The 21,579-nt window shown below is 36.3% G+C and overlaps 1 pseudogene; it reads left to right on the top strand.

Moving 5' to 3' along the window:
- The first annotated feature begins 9,847 nt into the window (after positions 1 to 9,847).
- On the top strand, positions 9,848 to 16,143 carry LOC122024963 (annotated as a pseudogene).
- Positions 16,144 to 21,579: the final 5,436 nt, after the last annotated feature.

Below are 21,579 nucleotides of genomic sequence, written 5' to 3'. Positions count from 1 at the left end.
AAGAGAAGAAGAGGAGGAAGAAGCTTCTGCCTCCACAAGTCAAGAAAAATCAAATGGAGGAGAATCAAGGTCCGATCAAGAGGAAGCTTCTACCTCCGGATCCAAAGAAAAAGATGCCACCCCTACAAGCAAAGGTATAAATATTTCAATTAATAATAAAAATCATATTATATGCTTTGAATGTAGGGAACATGGGCACTACAAGAGCAAGTGCCCTAAATTAGCCAAGAAGAAGGGCCAAGTGGCACAAAAGGGCAAGGTGAAGCCCAAGGAGACCATCCCCAACACAAAGAAGAGCAAGGAGCATATTATATGCTTCTCTTGCAATCAAAAGGGGCATTACCGAGTCAATGCCTCAAGGGGAAGAAGATGGTCAAGGCTCAAGGAGGCATTAGTCAAGGGGAGCCTCCAAGGTAAAGAAGAAGGTAACATTTATTGAGCCTACTCCTTTACATTATGGTAAAAAGCATGATAGTTCTAATTTTTATCATTTTAATGCGATTTACCATAAGAATAGGAAGCATGAGGGCTTTAAGGAAAAGCATGTGGCCCTACATGCCAAAACTACTACACCTAAGGCTAGGAATGTAGGTAAAAGTCTAGGCAAGAACTCTAAGGATTGTAGCTATAAGCCTAGAAACAAAAATGCTCATGGACTTAATGAAAAACCAAATTCTAAGGATTTAATGATAGAAAATCAAGTCTTGAGATCAAGACTTGATAAAATGGAAAAAACCCTAAAAAGGATAGAAAATATCCTAAAAGGGCAAAATGAGCAAAACCTAGGGCTAGGAAAGTCAAAGCCATCAAATAGCCATAGAGGTTTGGGATACAAACTAAAGGCTAAGAAGGATGTGCCTAGTTATCATAGGGTTCCATATAGTTATGGAACAAACCCTAGGTTTAGTGGTCAAGTCAAGAATACTAGGGAAGTCATCCCTAAGAGTATTTCTGCAACCAAAGTGACTAAGACTTCTAAGAAGTCTAAGAAAGTCACTAACAAGGTCACAAGGGAGGCTATCCCTAGGGTTGACCTAGAAAATGTGACCAAAGCTTCTAAGAAGCCCAACAAGGTCACTAGGAAGGTATCTAGGGAAGTTATCCCTAGTGAGTACCTAGAGCATCCAAGGAGCACCAATAGGTGTTGGGTTCCTAGGAGCATCTTCTCTACCCCATAAATGGGTTAGAGAGTGTCAACTCCAATTAGAAGGGTAGTTAACCCAACTTTGAGGAAATTGACACTCAAGGAGCATTTTCAAGGTTTTTGTTAACCTTTGAAAATGAAATGGAACTATTATTTACTCCTTGAAAGAGTAAAATGTGCCTAGTGGTGAAAAGTTGATTTTAATCTTAAAAGGCACATATTGGGAAATTCATAAGAGCTACCAAGTTGGGATTTTGGTATGTTCTTAGGAAATTTAAGGCAATCCGGGCCTTAACTTTAAAGTGCTACTCTTGTGGAAAAATGAAATATGCCAACATTTGAGGAATATGCTTAATTTCAATTGGCATAAATTAATCAAGGGAATTAGAAATGCCAATTTAGGTTTTGGCATTTTCTTGACGCACTTAAGGGCAATCTAGGTTTAAGTTGTAAGTTTAGCTAAGGTTTTAAGGATACTTAGATAGCTAATCTAGGTATATTTTTTTTATGCTAAATCTTGCCATGATTGTTTGCCCATCATATGCCATGACATCATGTCTACTTTTGCATTCATGACTTATTATGAAAAATACAAAAATACCATGTCATGACATTCATACATCATGTAGTTATAGGATATTTTCTTTTGAAAATTATTTCCTTTTGATGTATGCCATAACATTATCATGCATTAAGTTTAATTCCTTGTAATCAAGGACAAAAGGCATTTAACAACACTTATTAACAAGTGACATCCTAGGTGGGTGTCTAATATCTTCAAAATGCCTAGATAGTATGCATGATCCCTAGATTAGGGCAAAACCAATCTTCACATCTCACAAAGACCTATAAGATAACTTGTATGTGTTTTAGTGCACATTAGATACAAGTGAGATGTTAGGATGATGAACAAAACTCAAGATGTTGATTTAGTGCATCCTTTTGAGTTTTAGTTTCATCAAAACACAATAGATATGTGTTTTCCCATCATTGGGAAAGCTAATGTACAAGTCATGTGCATTAAGCCCAAGGAATGTGGTGGGATATTGGTTTGAAAAAGTTTTCAAAATGATTTTGGAAAACCTTGGTGAAGGCTATCTTTTGATAGTAATCACCATTGAATAGTTAGACACAAACTTGAAGAAAACACTAAAGTTTTTTGCAAGTTTTCAAGTTTGTGTCAATCTTTGAAAATATGATGTATTTTCATAGAAAACTATTTTTCCTTGATAATATATGCCCTAAACAATGTCTACACGAAATTTCATTATTTTTGGATTTTTGTAGAATTTTCTAGGGGTTTGATTGACCGAAATGGAATTTCAGCAACTATCGAGTTCGATCGATCCATGGATCGATTGAGTGCTGAATCGATCCATGGATCGATTCGACAAATCGACCGTGGATCGATCAGCCGATCGATCAGTAGGTTCTGTGCGTGGATCGATTCAAGAAGGTTCAATCGATTGGAACCCAACTCCAATCGATCCAAGTTGAGGCTGGGAAAGCCTGATTTCAGCACTTTGAACCTATTTTAGTCTAGGTAACCATTCCAAACCCTTAAGATACATTTGTATACATAAAAAAGGGTGTTTTCGTGCTGAAAACAAGGATGGAATGGTTAAGGAAGACTTCATTGAAGTTTAGGTTGAGGTTTGTTTCAAATTTTGAACATTTGAACCTCAAAACTTCTAAATCTGGGTTTCCTAAAGGTTTAGGGATTCCAAGTCATTGTTGGTGCAATGACAGAAGTTACCACCATGTCTTTAGGGGGAGGGACTCTTTAAAGACATGAAAATTTATTTTTTTTCATGAACCTTGGAAGGTGGTCAACCTTCTGTTTGAAAATGCTCAAGGTTGAGCGATTGAACTTTAATGGGGAGTGGATATCCTCATTGTTCAAGTGTTTTCAAAGGATAATGCTCAAGAATGGGCATTTACCTACATTGGGGGAGAATGTAGGGTAAGGATAATGAAGGGTATGGGACCTTCAGTATCGTGTTGATCACAATAAGTGATGTTGTGAACAACGATGAGCAACTCTTCAGGGGGAGAGTTTTTCAACAATGGATCGGTTGATGTGTGTCCCAAGATGGGTTGATGTGTTTTATTAGTAAAGGGTTGATGTGTGCCAATAGGGGGAGAATGAAAGGGCTTGTGAAAGGGAGTAAGTTAGGCTTTCATTACCTAGAGGGAGTTTGCCCTCTTAGGGGGAGAATGAAGAGCTTAACTTATGCTTTCATTACCTAGTGGCATGAAGAATGAGGCTATGGGATTAGCCTAACTTACATGTGGTATTGTAAGTGTGATTGTAGTATTGTCAAACATCAAAAAGGGGGAGATTGTTGGTGCAACATCCCTCAGGTCAAGGTTGACCTGGTTAACCAAGCTGAGTCTTGGTTTGGGTTTAGATGTTTGACAATAAGATATTGATCGAAGAAGAGTCAAGTAGGTCAAGGTTGACCGGATACTTGACTGGGAAGTCCTAACTGGCAAGTTAGGCGGTGAAAATCCTGGTGAGTGAAGCCGGTGAAAGTCCTAGTGAGTGAAGCTAGGCGGAAGGAAATCCTGGTGAGTGAAGCCGGTGAAAGTCCTAGTGAGTGAAGCTAGGTAGATGGAAAACCCTAGTGAGTGAAGCTAGGTGAAAGTCCCGTTGAGTGAAGCCACCAAATGGATCAAGGATGATCGGACATCCGGTGTTGGGAAGTCCAAGGAAGACAGGCAAGGAAAAATCCAGATGGATCAAGGATGATCGGACATCGGTGTTGGGAAGTCCAAGTAGGTCAAGGGTGACCGGATACTTGGCACGACAAGTAAAAGTCCAAGTGGGTCAAGATTGACCGGACACTTGGTGGAGTCTGGCAGTCAAGGGAGTGACCGGATGCTGGGCATGATGTACCAACAGTCAAGGTTGACCGGATGTTGGTTAGAGGTTTGGGACTTGGTTTGGGCAAAAATGGATCGATCCGTGGATCGAATCGATGGATCGATCCGACGAGGATCGATCCGATCGATCAGGTCTGATCGATCGGCGCGATAGCGCCGGATCGATCCGTGGATCGATCCAGGTGACCGGATCGATCCGTGGATCGATCCAAAGCCTCCCCGATCGATTCGGAATATTCGAATCGATCGGGATCCGACCGTTGCGTCGGGTTTAAAGCCGCAGGCGAGCGTGGTCTTCGGCAATCTTTTTACAAGATCTTCACCGATTCATTCCAGCTCTTCACCAGCTTCTCCACAGCTCTCTACAAGCACGTGATCGCCAATTCTTGAAGGTTCTTGGAGGCTTTCCAAGTCAAGAGGCGGATCCATTGCAAGAGGAAGAAGTTAGGGTTAGGGTTTTCACTGCATTTCTTGTAAGCTTTTACTTAATCTTTACTACCCTTTCTTTTTCTTGTACTGAGAGTGTTGTAGGGCTTCTCCGCCCTCGGTAGTTACCGAAAAGGAGGGTTTCATAGTGGAGGGTGCGTGCGTGGTGTGGATCCTTGGATTAGTCACCTCCTTTGGAGGTGGATACCAAGTAAAATCCTAGTGTTAGCGTGGTTGTATTTGTTTCTGTATTTTCCGCTGCATATCCTTGAAGAAACAAGCAACGCCAAGCGACGAGCACGCGACGAGCTATTCACCCCCCCCCCCTCTAGCTACTTTTGGTCCTAACAGTAAGTATAATAACCAAACAAATACCATTATTAATATAAGAATATGATACAATAAGTCCATAATACAATCATCAAATGATTGGCTCTAGGGCTCTAGCTAACAATCTCCCACTAGCACTAGTGTCAATCAGTGTAGGCTCTAAGCCCCAATGACCTAGTGTGACCATCATGCTTCCTCTGTGCCAAAGCCTTGGTCAAGGGATCTACGACGTTAGCCTCTGTAGGTACTCTGCAAATCTTCACATCTCCTCTTTTGATGATCTCTCGAATGAGATGGAAACGCCGTAGTATGTGTTTGGTCCGCTGGTGTGAGCGAGGTTCCTTCGCCTGTGCTATAGCTCAAGTTCAGTGATGAACTTGCGGATCCAAACTACCTCCTTGCTGCCTCTGATGCAGCAATGTACTCGGCTTCTGTTGTAGAATCAGCTACTGTATCCTGCTTCGAACTCTTCAAGCTGACAGCACCACCATTAATGCAAAATACGAACTCTGACTGCGATCTATAGTCATCCTGGTCGGTCTGGAAGCTAGCATCACTGTAACCCTTTACAGCTAGTTCATCATTGCCTCCATATATTAAGAAATATTCTTTAGTCCTTCTTAAGTACTTAAGAATATTCTTGACCGCTGTCCAGTGACTTTCACCTGGATCTGACTGGTATCTGCTCGTCATGCTCAAAGCATACAAGACATCAGGTCGAGTACATAGCATGGCGTACATGATCGATCCTATAGCTGAGGCATAAGGGATCTGATCCCTCTCTAGAAGAGGGATCTTGAGTCTTCGAAAGACTCACGCCATGTGACATCGGCAGAAATCCCTTCTTGGAATTCTGCATGGCAAACCGAAGGAGTACCATGTCAATGTATGTACTCTGACTTAGGTCAAGCAATCTCTTAGATCTATCTATATAGATCTGTATCCCTAGAATACGGGATGCCTCACCTAAGTCCTTCATTGAGAAGCAACTCCCTAGTCAGGTCATAGGGATGTCCTTCCCAATGAGTAGTATGTCATCCACATACAATATGAGGAAGATAATTATATCCCCTACAACCTTCTTGTAGACACAAGGCTCATCTTCATTCTTGATAAAACCAAACTGTTTGATCGCATCATCGAATCGAAGATTCCAGCTTCGAGAATGGCCTCTAGTCCATTCGTAGAATCAGCTACTATGTCATGCTACAAACTCTTCATGTTCACATCACCACCATTCATTCAAAACACGAACCCCGACTGCCATCTATAGTCATGATGGTCGATCAATAGCAAGCATGATCCGAATGGACTTAAACATCGCTACTGGAGAAAAGGTTTCATCATAGTCAATACCATGAATCTGCTTGAAACCTTTAGCTACCAAGCGACCCTTATAGATAAGTCCATCTATGTCAGTCTTTCTCTTAAAGACCCACTTGCACCCAATGAGTTTTACCCCTTCAGGTGGATCAACCAAAGTCCATACTTGGTTGGTGTACATGGATTCCATCTCGGATCTCATGGCCTCTAGCCATTTCTCGGAATCTGGTCTCATCACAGCTTCCTGATAGGTGGTAGGCTCATCATCTATGAGTATCTCTCAGGATGACGACGTACCCTATCAGACCTGCGAAGAGGTATGTCTACTTGAACTGGTTGTTGTTCCTCAACTCTTTATGGAACAACATCATCCACAACACTTTGTGGTTCCAGTTCAACTTCCATCGAGGCATCAGTGCTATTGTTCGCATCTTGAACTTCTTCAAGATCGAACGCGCTCCCACTAGTCTTTCTAGAAATAAAGTCCCTTTCTAGAAAGATCTTACGCTACCTGGAAATGTAGAAGTAATATCCCTTAGTTTCCTTGGGATATCCAATAAAGTATCATTTGTCGAATTTGGGTCCTAACTTGTCTGAGACTTGACGTCGAACGTAAGCCTCATAACCCCAAATCCTCATGAAAGACACCTGGGCTTCTCTTCCAGTCCATATCCTATATAGTGTCTTTATCACGACCTTGGATGGAACTCGGTTGAGTATAAAAGCTGCCGTGTCTAGAGCATAGCCCCAAAGGAATGTCGGAAGATCAGTGTGACTCATCATAGATCGTACCATATCTAATAGGGTATGATTCCTCCTTTCGGATACACCATTCCACTGTGGTGTTCCAGGAGGAGTGAGTTGGGATAGAATCTCACACTCAGCTAGATAGTCACGGAACTCATGGCTAAGGTATTCTCCACCTCGATCGGATCGAAGTATCTTAATACTCTTGCCAAGCTGGTTCTGTACTTCATTCTTGAATTCTTTGAACTTTTCAAAGGATTCAGATTTATGTGTCATCAAGTACACATAATCATATCTACTGAAGTCATCAGTAAATGTGATGAAGTACTTATAACCGCCTCTAGCAGCGATATTGAAAGGGCCACATACATCACTATGTATAAGTCCTAACAAATCAATCGCTCTCTCGCTGTGCCCACTAAAGGGAGTCTTGGTCATCTTGCCTCGTAGGCATGACTCGCATATCTCATATGATTCAAAATCAAATGAGTCCAGCAAACCATCCTTATGGAGCTGGGATAAGCCTAAGCAACAGTGCCAGAGGTAGGTTTGGTTCAAGTCATTTGACTTGAACCTCTTGGTATTTATGTTATAGATAGGGCTCTCAAGATCTAGAATATAGAGTCCGTTTATCAGAGGTGCACTACAATAGAACATATCGTTTAAATAGACGGAACAACATTTGTTCTTTATTATAAACGAAAATCCTTTCTTGTCCAAACAAGAAACTAAAATTATGTTCTTAGTCAAGGCAGACACATAACAACAATCATCTAATTCTAGTACAAGCCCAGAGGGCAGAGATAGATGGTAAGTTCCTACAGCAATAGCAGCAACCCATGCTCCATTGCCTACTCGTAGGTCTATCTCACCCTTCGTCAATGCCCTGCTATTTCTCAACGCTTGTACATTAGTACAAATGTGCGAAGCATATCCGGTATCTAATACCCACGATGAAGAAATAGAGAGGTTGACTTCTATAACATGTATACCTGAAGTAGAAATCTTATTTCTCTTCTTCTTAAGATCTTCCAGGTATTCTTTGGAGTTCCTCTTCCAGTGCCTTGCTTGCCCTTGATATATGTGACAAAGATGTTCAACCATATCGTAAGCGCCCATCAACTCATGTTGCTTCTGAAGCTCAGAGTTCATGGTCGCGAGCATAAGACAGGACACATCTAATGCGTCATCTTGATGCTTCTTGTAAGCATTGGCAGGAGGAGTCTCCGGAATGGGCTGCTCCAAAACGTACAGTTTACATTCTTGGGTGAGAACTATTCTCAGGTTCCTGTACCAGTCCAGGAAATTTGCTCCGTTGAGCTTGTCCTTCTTAAGGACAGATCGCAGGGAGAAGATGTTCGTATTCGACGTCATGGTAATCTACAACAGAAATAAATGCAGAAATAAGTATCATATTCTTAATCATTTAATTAGGCCTTTAACTAAATGATGCTCCCACTGAATTCTATAATTCATGTGGGACAAGATCCACATCATACTAACCCTTGAGTTATGTTTGGCTAATACGCCCAAGACTTAGTATGATCGGTAGGTAACGATTACCAATTACATCTCTATGCAACTCTTGTTTATAAGTTCAATATCCGCATTTATATTAAAACTCGAGTTAGCTTTGGCTAATACGCCCGAGAGTTAATATATATGTGATTTTGACCTATCTTTCCAACCGTTGGAAGAATGCCTATAGTTATACTCGATCCAACCGAGTTAACTAGGAATACTCAATCTAATTGAGTTGTACTCACCCATTTGTTGATAGGCGGGACCAAGATTGTCCCTCCGTACCCTACCAAGATAGTATGTGTTGCTCTGCTTTGGCAGATTCAACAACAACATGCGATCGAGGTAGTGGTAGGTATCACGGCATGGTAGGCATTACGAGTTGACGTGATTTAGATCTAATCTAAACGATGATGCGTATCATATACTCAATAGATCTAATCTAATCGAAGGGTGCATCATGTGCACGACTTAGATCTAATCTAATCGTAAGACACTAATTAATTACTTAATTAACTAGCATGCATCACATACACACAAAATAATTAATTAAATAATTAATCAAATAATTTTGTGATTATGTCATGGCCCTACTACGATCTTCTCAAGCCAATGAGAAGATCGGATGGTCAACCTAAGGTCAACAGCTTCTCAAGCTCCTTCCTTTGACCACCTCGTGTTGCTCGCGCCCTCCTCGTAACTCCGTCTCGAGTGGACCTTCCACCGCTTCAAAATTTACATTACATTTTGAAACTTGAGTTACATTCGAGTCTAAATCTAATTTACAACAAGAATAAAAAGAAAGGCACGACGCGCAGGTCGCGAAAAATAAAAACATACAACACACACATCACATCACGGCACGCAGGCCGTATTATGAATTACAACACGAATTATCCAATCAAATTGGGTCTTTGGGCCATGACTATCACAAAAATAATATATAATTCAAAATTATATATTTCTATAATTTTCTGTAATTTTTTTTATAATTTTTACAATTTTTACGAGTACAATTTCCCGGCGGTTACGTTTAGCGATTTTCGGGCGCAATCACGGAACGAATCCCCTTGTGGGGCCAGGGGCAGGGCCCCTACCCACGATCTAACCATCGCGAGGGTTCCATTGCGATCTAACAGCACCTTAGCCCGCTGTCCCAAAAAGTTTTGGGGCGAAACTTTGCCGAGCCTACAAGCGCCGAAACACTTGTGCTTCGCTTCTACGAGAAAATTACCCATAAAAACTATAAAAACATGAATTTACAGAAAGTTTACAAATCTATATTTTTCATAAAAATACGAATCTAAACTCGTACTCACTTCGCACGTGGAATCGCTTTTTCGCGTCGCGGAAACCCTGAAACCCCCTAGCCATTGGATCCGTGCGAAGAAAACTTTCGAAAATATGAATACGAGTTTCAAACGATGATCTACAGTAGATCTACTAAGGAAATAACATTTTATACCTTCGATGAGTGCCCTCGCAAATATAATCCAACTCGTCCAACGGTACGCCGGATATCGAAGTTGTCAACGTAGACAACTCTCTAGTGATATCCACACGAACAAGATGTGTTCTCTAACACTCAAGGATGGAGAAGAGAGCACCCCAAGTGTGCTAGCACTTTCTAGGGCTCTCGGATGGGATTGGAAAGAAAAATAGAGAAGATGAAATACAAGAACACTCTTCTTCTTCTTCTATGTGACAATCACTCTATTTTCTTTCATGAAACTCAAAAACCACTCACCTTGTTTCTTCCTTGAAACTCACGGCCAAGAAAGAGGAGAGGAAGAAGAGAATAGCTAGAGGAAGGAGATGAAGTGAATGAGAGTTAATTCACAAAATGAAAAATAAAACTCTCCACCATTAGTGTGGCCGGCCACATGAGATTTGTAACCCCCTCCACATTAAATGTGGAGGCTATTAAGAGGTGATTTGTAACCTCCATGATGTGGCACACATATGTAACTATGATGATGTGGAGCATCATCATTGGTCCACATCTTGCCAATTCACTAATGATGTGGCAAATAGTCAAGTCAAACTTGACTCTCCATCTTCCTCTCAAGTCAAGTCAAACTTGACCAAATCTCTCCCATGGTTGATCTAATCCAACCATTTGATTCAAGCCAACTTAATCTAATTCATTAAATTAAGTTGATTTAATGAGTCATAATCTAAATTAGACTCATTGAATACATGAATCAACTTGAGTCTAACTCAATTAGCCCAATTTGGATTACTCTTAATCCAATTTGATTCATCAAATGAATCTAATCATCTTGGTTCATCATATGAACCTAATCTCCATCCACTTGTTCTTTGTGTGTGACCCAATAGGTTCTTGTAACGTTGGCAATGCCCCTAAACTCATTTAGAAGCATAAGTAATGAGCGGTATCTAGCAATACATCATTACTACCCAAGTTACAAGAATGTTGAGATCCAACAACACCTTGTGACTACTAATTGTGACTCCTCACAATATATGACAAGTGTCCTTCTATCCTAGACATCTAGATTGATCAATGTGAGGCATAGACCGTGTCATCCTATGATCAATCTAAATCCTGAACTCCAAGTAGACTCACTGAATCAAATGAGCTCAATATCTCATATTGACTCATTTGGGCATGGTCATGCACTTCGTGGTCTCACTCTATCAAGAATACCGATGTCTCTCCCGTCATATAGGAGGGATAGATCCCATCTACATCACTCACATCCCTCCGCATAATTTGTTACATACCCAGTAATCGCCTTTATAGTCCACCCAGTTACGGGTGACGTTTGACGAAACCAAAGTACATAACTCCTTATGTAGGGAATCATGGTGACTTCAGGTCTAAGGACTGATAGTCATACTAATAGCCATATGAGAAAGTATATGACACTCATATAACGATCCATGATACTTTCTCATGGCGGGTCATTCAGTATACATTCTCTAATGTATACCCATGTGTCAACTTGATATCCCTATATCCATGACTTGTGAGATCAAGTCATCGAGTTGACCTACATGCTAGTCTTATTGCATTAACATTGTCCCTGAATATTAATACTCGACTAGGAATGATTTAGAGTAGTGTTCCCTATATCATCTCACTATCTATTCAACCAATCGATTGATATAGGTAAGAACCTTCTACTCAAGGACGTTATTATACTTAGTTTATTTAGCACCAATACAAGTAAGTATAATAACCAAACAAATGCCTTTATTAATATAAGAATATGATACAATAAGTTCATAATACAATCATCAAATGATTGGCTCTAGGGCTCTAGCTAACAACCAGGTCTTCTGCCAGATGCACCATATAAACTTCAACCAATCGTCTAGTCCTCCCTGACCTGACTGGACTTCTTGCCAGTTGTTTGGTCCTCTTTGACCCATGCTGAACTTCTTGCTAATCGTCTGGTTCTCCCTGACCCGACTGGACCTGACCTGACTGTAGTATCTGATCTTCTAGATCCATTAAGTCTTTTAGTCCTTCACACTTAGTAAACATATTAGATCACACATAATCTAACTTTAATCATTTGTCATGCATCAAAACCCTAGTTTGATTATTATTGTTGGCTACATCAATAATCTCTCTATTTATGATGTAATGATAATCCGTATTAAAGTTAGAAAAAAATACATAAAAATAATAATATGATTATATTAAGAGAAAAAGTAATAGTAAGCATGATATTATTTTATTCTCTTAAGCATTATTATGAGTTTTCATTATTTTAATTTTTCTATCTTAATCTGCTATCCTCTCACTTTGACATATATCAACTGAGAGCTATTAGATTTTCATAGCATTATAAGGTTCACTTTTCCCCATTGACTTACATATAAAAGATTTAACTAATTGGTCTTTAGGTGTGCACTAACAATAACTTTTGAAAAGTTTTCAAAAATATTTCCAAGTCATCAACAATATTTTAAGTTAAATGAATGGAAAAAAATTATTTGACATACATAATTAAGACACATATTAATTTTTGAAAATATTTAGAATATTTGAAATAAAGTATTGTATTTAAAAATCTTTTAAGTACATAAAAATTTGCTAAGTATATGAATAGTTTTCAACCAATAGTTTTGCTAAGTATTGTAAGGAATTTTTATATAGAATTTTCGAAAGATTTTTTCAAACTTTTATAACGATTTTTCAAGGTATTTCAAAGCTTAAAAAAAACTTTCTAGATTTTCAAAAAAAAAAATCAAATAAATTTATAGAGTATTTTTATGGAACAACTTTTCAAATCAAAATATTTTTCAAAGCATTCTCCCTTAAAAAAACATGCATCTCCAAAATGTTTTTAAGATAATGTTTAAACATATTTTCAAAGTGTTTCACAAGGAAAAAAATAGTTTTCAAACATAATTCAATAATTCAAAAAGTTGTCTAATGCATGTATTTGTAGAAAATTTTCAAAATAATTTTGCAAATTATGTTGAACCCATTTTTCAAAATTTTGAAGATAAAATTTTCAAGATATTTTTAAAAATAATTTATTTGAATATATTTGTAAAATGTTCTCTTAATCTGACATTTTCTTTGGAAATCCTTATTAACTATAAGGCTTACATACCTATGTGTCTGGATTCTAGAAATTTATGCTTGACAAGAAAGATCTAGACACTAAGTGTTGATTAACAATTTATTTTCAAAAATGTATGCTTTTGAAAATTATATAAGTAATTGCACTTAATCACTCATGAATTAATCATTAAAATCTTGAAAATAAAAATATACTGAATTTACTTTTCCTTGACATCTCAAGGATTCTAGATTTTCAAACATATTAACCTTATATGTATTTAGAGAGGTGCTTAATATGATTTGTTTAGGGAGAAGAAATTTGATTGTTAATTAATGTCGGATTAAAATTTTTAAATACTCCAAATTGACCATGAATTTTTAATTAAGTTTGATTAATTTATTAAAAATAATTTTTTTAAATGAATCATTATTTAATTATAAATTAATTAATTATTCCTGAAATTTGAATAAAAATTTCAAATTAATCTTGGATTTTGATTAATTAAGTTTAATATTATTTTCGGATTAACTTAATTAAGTTTAAATTAATTTTAGATTAAATGAATTGATTAATTATTAATGTATTAGAAATTAAGTTAAGATTAAGTTAATTAAGTTTGAATTAATTAAGTGAACTTAGTTAATTTTGGATTAATAAGTTACAATTATTTTTGGATTAATAGTTAACTAAAATTAAATTAATTTTTGTATTAAAATAATTATTGGATTAATTATTATTAAAAATTGATTAATTATTATTTACTTAATTCAATTGATTAATTTAATTTAGTATTGATTTAATTACTTCATTGTTAATTCAAATAATTAAATTAGTATTATTTAATTAATTATTATATTTTTGAATCCAAATTTAATTAGTAATTAAATTTGGATTAACTAAATTAAGATTAAATTTTGGATTTAATTTTAATTTTAATTTATGTTTTAATTTAATTTTTATTTAAGGTTTTAATTTTGTTTTAATTTTAACGTTTTTATTTTTTTAACCCTTTTAAATAAGTTTTATTTAAATTTTAATTAAATTTTATTTATGTTTTAATTAAGTTTTATTTTAATATTTTTAGTTAAATTATTCATCTCACCCGGTTTAAGTTTTCAACCAAGATAATATTATAGTTTTATCAAATGTTTAGCTAAATTTCTTATTTTGCATATTGTTTGATCCTATGTTAGATTCAGGTAATCGTTGGTTAGTTAAATATATATTTTAAAAATTAACTTCTAGGTTGTGGCGAGACATATGAGTCTTCTTGGGTATTGAAACAATGACTACTTTTAGATAAAAGTTTTTTTAAAAAATATATATGTAACTTTTCTATTGAAAATATTGATCTAACTAGTCTAGGATGTAGCAAGGTAACAACAATTAGTTCCACCTAACTATGTAGACCAAGTAGAGTACGTTTTACCCTACTTAACTTTCTAGATCAAACTTTCCTAATGTATTATCATCTTGTCTCAACTTGGTATTATGTTGGATAAAAATTAAATTATCTTTTTTCTATCTTGCCATATTTACTCAAATAGTTAGATTATATTGTTCCAACTAATTTAAAGTTTTCCCCTAAATTACATATTTTATGTTTTATAAAATGTTTCAGTTATTTGATTTTTCGGAAGTCATGTTTTAGTTTATCAGAAACTGGTATAAATAGGGTTTTTAATTTTAATTTAATTTTAAATTGAATCTTTAATTTAATTCAGTTTTTATTTTAACTTGAATTAAATTTTAATTCAATCGGAATCATTTTTTATTTAATGTTTTGGTTTAGTTAATTAATTAGAAGTAATTCATTGGTAGAATGGAAGGAGTTAGGGGAGGAGGTTCCCCTGAAAATGAATGGCAAGATAGAAAAATTAGAAGAAGAAAAGATTTTTTTTTGTTAGACACATAAAATTAACTAAACATTTTATTCGAACAGATGTAGTATTAGAATTGATGGTTTTGTACTTATTACCAATTCTTCCTCCTAAATTGAGATCAATCATTCAGATAGATGGGGGTAAACTAATGAGTTCGGATGTTAATGAACTCTACTGTCGAGTATTTATCGGAATAATACTCTTACCGATTTATTAGCAACAAGTAGATCTACGTCGGGGGAATTAGTAATGAGTCAGGAAAAATTGGTACAAGAGGTCGTGGATACACTTCTTGATAATGAGATTCGTGGACAACCAACGAGGGATGGTCACAATAAAATTTACAAGTCATTTTCAGATATAATTGAAGGTAAAGAAGGAAGATTTCATGAAACTCTACTTAGTAAACGTGTCGATTATTCGGGGCATTCCGTTATTGTCGTGGGTCCTTCGCTTTCATTACATCAGTGTAGATTATCTTGAGAAATAGCAATAGAGCTTTTACAAACATTTGTAATTCGTGGTCTAATCAGACAACATGTTGCTTCTAACATATGAATTGTTAAAAATAAAATTTGGGAAAAAGAACTCATTGTATGGGAAATACTTCAAGTTATGCAGGGGCATCCCGTATTATTGAATAGAGCACCCACCCTGCACAGATTAGGCATACAAGCATTCCAACATATTTTAGTGGAAGGGACCGCTATTTGTTTACACCCATTAGTTTGTAAGGGTTTCAATGTAGACATTGATGGGGATCAAATGATTATTCATGTACCTTTATCTTTGGAAACTCAAGCCGAGGCTCATTTACTTATGTTTTCTCATATGAATCTCTTGTCTCCAACTATCGGGGATCCTATTTCTATACCAACTCAAGACATGCTTATTGGACTCTATTTATTAACAATCAGAAATCGTCGAGGTATTTGTGCAAATAGGTATAATCCATATAATAGTGGAAACTAACAAAAAAAAAGTTGATAATCATAATAATAACTCTAGGTATACGAGGGGAAAAGAACCCTATTTTTCTAGTTCCTATGATGCACTTGGAGTTTATCGACAGAAAAGAATCAGTTTAGATTGTCCTTTGTGGCTTCGATGGAGACGAGATCAACGTGTCGTTGGTTCAAGAGAAGTTCCCATCGAAGTTCAATATGAATCTTTAGGTACTTAGCATGAGATTTATGGACACTATCTAATAGTAGGAAGTATACCAAAAGAAATTTGTTCTATATACATTCGAACTACTCTTGGTCATATTTCTTTTTATAGAGAATTAGAAGAAGTCATATAGGGTTTTTGTTGAGCCTACTCATATGCTATCTAATCTAATTTTTTAAATTAGGCGATGTTTGTGCCTAGTGCCTAGGGTAATTTAGATCTCCCAAATTTCACTGGTATTTTAATTTCTGAATTTCTGTGTGAATCAAGATTGAGGAAAGGAAGTTTTCAAATCATTGACCTGAACTACTATGAAATGACTTATTAACAGATTAATCGATCATTTCGGAATGACATATACATCACATATCTTGGATTAAATAAAAACTTTGGGTTTCCAATAAAGCCACTGCTACATCGATTTCATTAGGAATTGATGATCTTTTAACAATCCCTGCGAAGGGATGGTTAGTCCAAGACGCCGAACACCAAAGTTTTATTTTAGAGAAACACCATCATTATGGGAATGTACATGCGGTAGAAAAATTAGGTCAATCCATTGAGATATGGTATGCTACAAGTGAATATTTGAGATAAGAAATGAATCCTAATTTTGGTATGACTGATCCTTCTAATCTAGTACATATAATGTCCTTTTTGGGAGCTAGAGGAAATGTATCTGAGATATATCAATTAGTGGGCATGAGAAGATTAGTGTAGGATCCCCAAGGACAAATGATTGATTTACCCATTAAAGTAATTTACGAGAAGGACTTTCTTTAACAGAATATATAATTTCTTGCTATGGAGCTCGCACAGGTCTACTAGAAGGTTTTATTGAAAATGTTCGGAAACATCTTGAAGGTAACAAAAATTTATTGGTTTTAACTCTGCGACATAAAAAGACTAGGAAAAGAATATATAAAACTATTTTAAAGCATATCAACTGACCTAGTTTACGAATTTATTCCAACTACCAACAAATTCCTAAGATTTTATGTGAAATAGAAATTGTAATTCTTTCCACTTCTCAAGGTATAATGACGGATTGAGAAGCTCGATGAGAAAAAATTAGATGTGAACTTTTGTTATATAATGGTGATCCTACTCCTCCGATTTCCTAATTTTATCTCTAACTTCTTATTTTATAGAGAAGAAAAGTGAATTATATAACTTTTTCTCCGTTAGTTGATATTTCAAGGAGCTTACCTGGAATAAAAGAACAAAAATTGATTCATGAAGGTTTAATTATTGAATCACTTCCCAACGGTATGTTCCGGGTCCGCTTAGCTAATGAAGTTGTAATTCTAGGTAATATTTCGGAAAGGATCCGTCGTAGTTTTATACGGATACTATCAGGGTATAGAGTAAAAATTGAAGTAAGTCGTTATGATTCAACTAGGGGATGAAGATCTTCCACCATCAGTTTCTTCTTTTTGGTTCCTCCTTAGAGTACAAGGATCTAGTCAACTGTTAGACGTTGCATCAATTGCAACGTCAGGAAGATGAAGGGGTGCCCATTCACCTTCATCTTCCTCCATTGAAAGCCAGCCATCAAAGCATCGGTTGGTAATCGATGTTTTGCTTGCTATATATGATGGCGTCCAAGAGCAATCGTGGGAAAAGCGAGAAGAGCATAAGGTGAAGGGCGACGATGATCAGAGGTGCATCGAGTAAAGAAGAACATCCGAGAGGCTGGGGATTTGGCTCGTGAACCTTGAAGCACTTTCTGATTACCCGTAAGCATGCTTCCGACAGCAGCGACGTCCAGCGGTTCTTCATCGATTTCTTTGGGAGATCACTGTGAGTGGTTACCGCTTTGTTTTGTGTTTTTCCATGTTGAAAAAAGAATCCAACAATGGTATCAAAGCACTATTTTTTTGAAAGCATGGAGAAATCGCGACGTTGCGATTTCAGCGATCTATGCAAGAATCGCATCTCGAATCGTGATTTCCACTAGGTTGCGTGGAAATCGTGTAGTCCTCGGTGGCATAGAGTCGCGACAGAGGAGCGTCGGTGACCGTGTTTAAATACCGATGAAAGTCTGCCACAGGAAGAATCGCGTTTGTCGCGAGATAGAAGATGAATAATGCACGTTTTTTTTTGTTTTAATCTATTACTCAATCGATTCATGCATTTGAATCGATTGGGAAGGAAATTGAATTGATTAAGTTCACGGCACAGTGACTTAATCGATTGAATGCAGTTTTAATCGATTAATGAATCGATTGAAAAAAAAAACGAGATGCACAGTGCCTTAATCGATTCATGAATCGATTGAAGAAAGAAAAAAACAAGATGAACAGTAGGTTTTGACGAAGCACAATGCATGTTTTTTTTCTTTCTTCACGTATATAAACCAGTGCATGTTTAAAGTTTAATTAAATATATTTATTAATTAATTAAATGCATATAGAAATGTATTATTAATTAATAAATAGATATTTAATTAATTTATGGTTCAATTAACTGAAAATTGAACCATACCAACTTATCCAATCAAACCCAGGTATGGTTTAAATTATTAGTTGATTTAAGCAAACCAGTTTGATTCAATGATACCTAAATCTGGTTCAAATTATTTGTTAGTTTAACCAGTTCGGTTTATTATTAAATTAATTGGGGTGATCTTGATTACAGAAGTTGGATTGATCAAATATGATAGGATTTGTTCTGTTGTGTCAGATTTGATCAAAAAGATTAGATTTATTCTAATGGGGCAGACTTAATCCAATGAGCATTGGATGAATCAAACGGACCTAAGTTTGATCAATAAGTCTGAGAATAACTCAAATGGGCTTAAACAATAATAGAACATAAGTTTGAAATCTATGTCCAATTAGATTAGTTCTATTGAGGATGATAGACTAAGCTTAAGATCCGGACTCCTGATCGACCGGTCCAATCGGTCAGTCGACTTAAAACTCCTGAAAATTAAGAAGATTTATTTTTCTTGATTCATAATGACAATTGTATATCTGTATAAATTGAATTAAACTGGTTTTGTACTGCTTAGTCAGTTTTGTACTGACTTATTTGAATTCAATTTTTTAGATGGCTCGGATGATTACCATATTGACTCGTCGCGAAGTGCGCCGAAACCAGCTCTGGGAGGAGATTCAGGAGATAGAGTATAAGTCTGTTTATGGAGTCAACGGACATGTTAGAAGACTTGATAGACTATTCTGGAAACTTGAGTAAGAAGAGCTTTCAGTCCTAGACATTTATAGGATCTGGGCATTGATGCATTCATTGCCAGAGTATCCTAAGGTGATAGCAGATTATGTATGGGGACGTCATGAAGGACGCGTCACATATTCAGAACTGTGTGAGGAACTACTTCACTATATGGGTGAAGAAGAGCCTGAAGAGTCTAAAGAGGACTTGGAAATGTTCGGGGAAGATCCAGAAATGGATCTGATAAAGAATCCTAAAGTTGCCCCATATGAGATTATCCCAAATGAGTCCAAGTTAATAGAGATAATGTTGGCCGTTACACTAGTATTTGTCCTAGTGGGAGTAGTGCTAGCCTATCTATGTTATTAGTGTTTTGTTTACTGTCGTTATATACGAACATTGTTAGCCCATTTAGTGTTTGAGTCATGTAATAATTTCTGTCATTATGTACAAACAGAGTTATGATAAATAAACAGTTATGTTATGTGTTAACTAACTTGCTCATGATTAGTTCATGTGAATATGATTAATTCATATATCCATATGATTAGTTCATATGAAAAATGATTAGTTCATTTTAAATAATGATTCATTCATTAGATGGGATGTGTGTAATATGATTGATCAATGTTGATTAGATTAGAACATACAAATGATGAGTGGAAACAATATTATCACTTGATTTTGTAAACTAACTATAATTTACACTGAGTCAATAAATAATTGCACATATATGAATTATACTGAAATAATAAATAATATGTTTATTTATGTAGATCATGGCAACTAAAAATATCATAACTGAACTCAATAAGGGAGAGAAATTATATGGGGATAACTACAAAATCTGGCACCTTAAGATACAACACGTTCTTGAGGAACAAGAAGTTCTAGAGGCTGTAAATCAATTCATGGAAGAACCAGCTGATGGTTCTATAGCACAGCACAGACGTGACCTTGATGCCTATAAGACATGCAAAAGGAAAGACTTCATTGCTAAGGGAATATTGATTAGTTCAATGGTGGATGACCTAGTATTTGAGTATGAGCCATTACCATCGGCTCATGCTGTCTGGGTAGCCCTTAGAGAAAAGTACAGTGGAGTTAGTCTCAGTAAGCTCCGTTAGCTAACAATTAAGTTTGATAGCTATAAAAAAATGCTCGAATATTACCATGGCCCAACATCTCAGGGAGATGGGTAACATTATTTGAGAGCTTAAGACTGCTGGTCATGGGTTGACCGATGAACAACAGGTTCAAACAATTATCCATTCCCTTCTTGATTCTTGGGAAACGATGAAACCAAATCTGACCCACGGTGAGAATATCAAGACTTTCACCGATGTCTCACGCCATGTTGAACTTGAGGCGAAGAGGATTGAATCCGCAAGGATTTTTTGTCAAGCTTTTGTAGCTGAAGGTTTTGGCTCCAAGAATAAGAAAAGATGGTTTAAGAAAGGAAAGGGAAAAGGAAAGGAAGCTAGTGCTGTTGCTATTAAAAACCAAATCAAGAAGAAAGGAAAGAGATATGGACAAAAACCTAAGAGCAAGTTGACCTGCTTCAACTGTGGCAAGAAAAGTCATTTTGCTCGGGATTGTACTGAGCCTAAAAAAGTAGATCCATCTCTATCTTCTTTCCATGAGCATCATGTTACAAGTATAGTGTTGTTAGCTGATTTGTATCCTTTGTGGATTATAGATTCAGGAGCAACGAACCACGTAGCACGTGATCGAGCTACATATGTGGAGTATCGTCGGGTACCAGCTGGCAACAAATGGATATATGTAGGAAATAATGCAAGAATTAAAGTCAAAGGAATTGAAACTTGCAAGCTCAACCTACGTGGTGGATGTACCTTGTTTCTACATGATGTCCTGTATGTTCCTAAGATCCGACGGAATCTGGTTTCCGTCATTTGTCTTCTTGATTTAGGTTATTGTGTAAATTTTTATAACCGTTGTGTGGATCTTCGAATTAACTCTATGTTAATTGGGCATGGTTATGCAACAAATGGTTTTATGGTTCTTGATGTAGAACCAAATAATAATGATGGTTATTTTCCAAACATTGCTCTTACTAGTAATGCTGATATTAATGATGAAATTTGGCATGCTAGATTAAGACATATATGACAAGGACGAATAAATAGATTAGCTAAGGAGGGCCTTTTAGGCACTCATGCTAAGATTAACTTGTCTATATATGAGCATTGTCTTGCTAGAAAAGCAACTCGGAAACCATTTGACAGACTATTAGGGCTGAATCACCATTATAATTAATTCATTAGGATATTTATGGTCCAATGAATATGAAGGCTAGAAATGAGAGTTCTTATTTCATTACATTTATTGATGACTTCACACGTTGATTTCTCACAAATATGAAGCATTAGATTGCTTTATTCGTTACTTGAACGAAATTGAG

The sequence above is a fragment of the Zingiber officinale genome, chromosome 1B (genome assembly GCF_018446385.1).
Source record: "Zingiber officinale cultivar Zhangliang chromosome 1B, Zo_v1.1, whole genome shotgun sequence".
NCBI lineage: Eukaryota > Viridiplantae > Streptophyta > Magnoliopsida > Zingiberales > Zingiberaceae > Zingiber > Zingiber officinale.
The sequence above is the reverse complement of the archived record's forward strand: the minus strand, read 5'-3'. Positions and strand labels throughout refer to the sequence as shown.